Source organism: Mandrillus leucophaeus, unplaced genomic scaffold (assembly GCF_000951045.1).
Source record: "Mandrillus leucophaeus isolate KB7577 unplaced genomic scaffold, Mleu.le_1.0 Scaffold664, whole genome shotgun sequence".
In the NCBI taxonomy this organism is placed as follows: Eukaryota; Metazoa; Chordata; class Mammalia; order Primates; family Cercopithecidae; genus Mandrillus; species Mandrillus leucophaeus.
This window is the reverse complement of record NW_012107186.1, coordinates 22,771-24,932: the sequence shown is the minus strand read 5'-3', so window position 1 is coordinate 24,932 and position 2,162 is coordinate 22,771. Positions and strand designations below refer to the sequence as shown.

Sequence of the window (2,162 nt, the reverse complement as noted above, 5' to 3'; positions counted from 1 at the left end):
ACTTGGTGGACCATCAATGCTTTCCACATTGTATTCATTGCCAGTCACCTCCACTTGGCCTTCATAGATCTTGTCCAATGCCAAACCTATTGAGAAGCCTGTGGGCCAGCAGCACGCCAGTACAATATGCTGCAGCATAATTTGTCAGGCCAACCTTCACACCATATTTTGGCAGTTCATGTGCATATGCTGCGCAGGCTATCATATCCCCCTCTATACGGGCATAAGCAATCTGACAAATCATATTTCTGTTTGTTACATGAACTATCATCCTGTATTGGGGTGTGTTGTATTTATTTTTATCCTGTATTACCAAGCATTTCTGAGCATAGTAGTCAGTTTTACCATCTTGTCATCTTTAAATTTCATTTGGTATCTCTTAAAGTAGGCCTTATTCTTAACAACTTTAACAAACTCCATGCTGTGGAACAGATATCTGCAGGCCCAGCAGCACTAGGGGGTGGAAAAGTGGAAACAATTTTTAAAAACTGATATAGGGGCCAGGCACGGTGGCTCATGTCTATAATCCCAACACTTTAGGAGGCCAAGGCGGGTGGGTGGCTTGAGCCCAGGAGTTCAAGACCAACCTGGGCAACATAGGAACAGCCCATCTCCATTAAAAAAATAAATAAATTGATGTGGGGACATAAGGGAATACAATTTGAAACTATGAATTTTAAAATAGCTATCCAAGGGCTGGATGCTGTGGCTCATGCCTGTAATCCCAGCACTTTGGAAGACCGAAGCAGGTGGATCATTTGAGGTCAGGAGTTGGAAACCAGCCTGGCCAACATGGTGAAAACCTGTCTCTACTAAAAATACAAAATTGGCTGGGCACAGTGGCTCATGCCTGTAATCCCAGCACTTTGGGAGGCCAAGGCAGGCAGATCACAAGGTGATCTTAGCAGGTGAGGTTAGCAGATCGCCTGGCTAACATGGCGAAACCCCGTCTCTACTAAAAATACAAAAAATTAGGGCGCGTGGTGGCAGGCGCCTGTAGTCCCAGCTGCTTGGGAGGCTGAGGCAGGAGAATGGCGTGAACCTGGGAGGCAGAGCTTGCAGTGAGCCGAGATCGTGCCACTGCACTCCAGCCTGGGCGACAGAGCGAGACTGCGTCTCAAAAAAAAGTACAAAATTAGCCAGGTGTGGAAGCACACACCTGTAGTCCAGCTACTCAGGAGGCTAAGGCAGGAGAATCACTTGAACCTGGGAGGTAGAGGCTGCAGTGAGTTGAGATGGCACCACTGCACTCCAGCCTGGGCGACTCCATCTCAAAAAAAATAAAATAGGTATCCATAAGCAGATCTGGTGTCTAATAATTCAAATGTGGCACATTTTTATGAGGGAGTTATGAACAATTTCTAAAAACTTGCTATTTTAAAAAAGGGGGCCCAGTGATAATTTCTACTCCCGAAGAAAGAAAGACAGCTGGTCTCCCCATCCCTTGAGTATTATATATACAGTTTAAATCACTTTGTTAGCACAAATCAAAACAAGTCACTTGGTTACTCAGTACAAATCATACTCTGATGTATAGCGTTTAAATTCAGTTATTCTCAAATGTGGAGCTTTTCAAGATACTTTAAAAGTTAGACATAGGTCAGGCGCGGTGGCTCATGCCTGTAATCCCAGCACTTTTGGAGGCCATGGTGGACAGATCACAAGGTAAGGAGTTCGAGATGAGCCTGGCCAACATGGTGAAACCCTGTCTCTACTAAAAATACAAAAAAATTAGCCAGGCGTAGTGGCTCATGCCTGTAATCCCAGCTACTCGGGAGGCTGAGGGAGGAGAATTGCTTGAACACAGGAAGCGGAGGTTGCAGTGAGCGGAGATCATGCCACTGCACTCCAGCCTGGGCGACAGAGCGAGACTCCGTCTCAAAAAAAAAAAGTGGCCGGGGGCAGTGATTCACGCCTGTAATCCTAGCACTTTGGGAGGCTAAGGCAGGTGGATCACCTGAGGTTGGAGTTCGAGACCAGCCTGGCCAACATGGAGAAACCCCGTCTTTACTAAAAATACAAAAAATTACCCGGGTGTGGTGGCAGGCGCCTATAATCCCAGCAACTCGGGAAGCTGAGGCAGGAGAATCGCTTGAACCCAGGAGGCAGAGGTTGTGGTGAGCCGAGATTGCGCCATTGCACTCCAGCCTGGGCAACAAGCA

At 46.9% G+C, this 2,162-nt stretch overlaps 1 protein-coding gene across 2 annotated transcripts in view; it reads left to right on the top strand.

Moving 5' to 3' along the window:
* Positions 1 to 2,162, top strand: part of LOC105554915 (DNA polymerase beta-like) — a 30,026-nt gene that overhangs the window by 7,046 nt on the left and 20,818 nt on the right. The gene's annotated exons all lie outside the window — the stretch shown is intronic.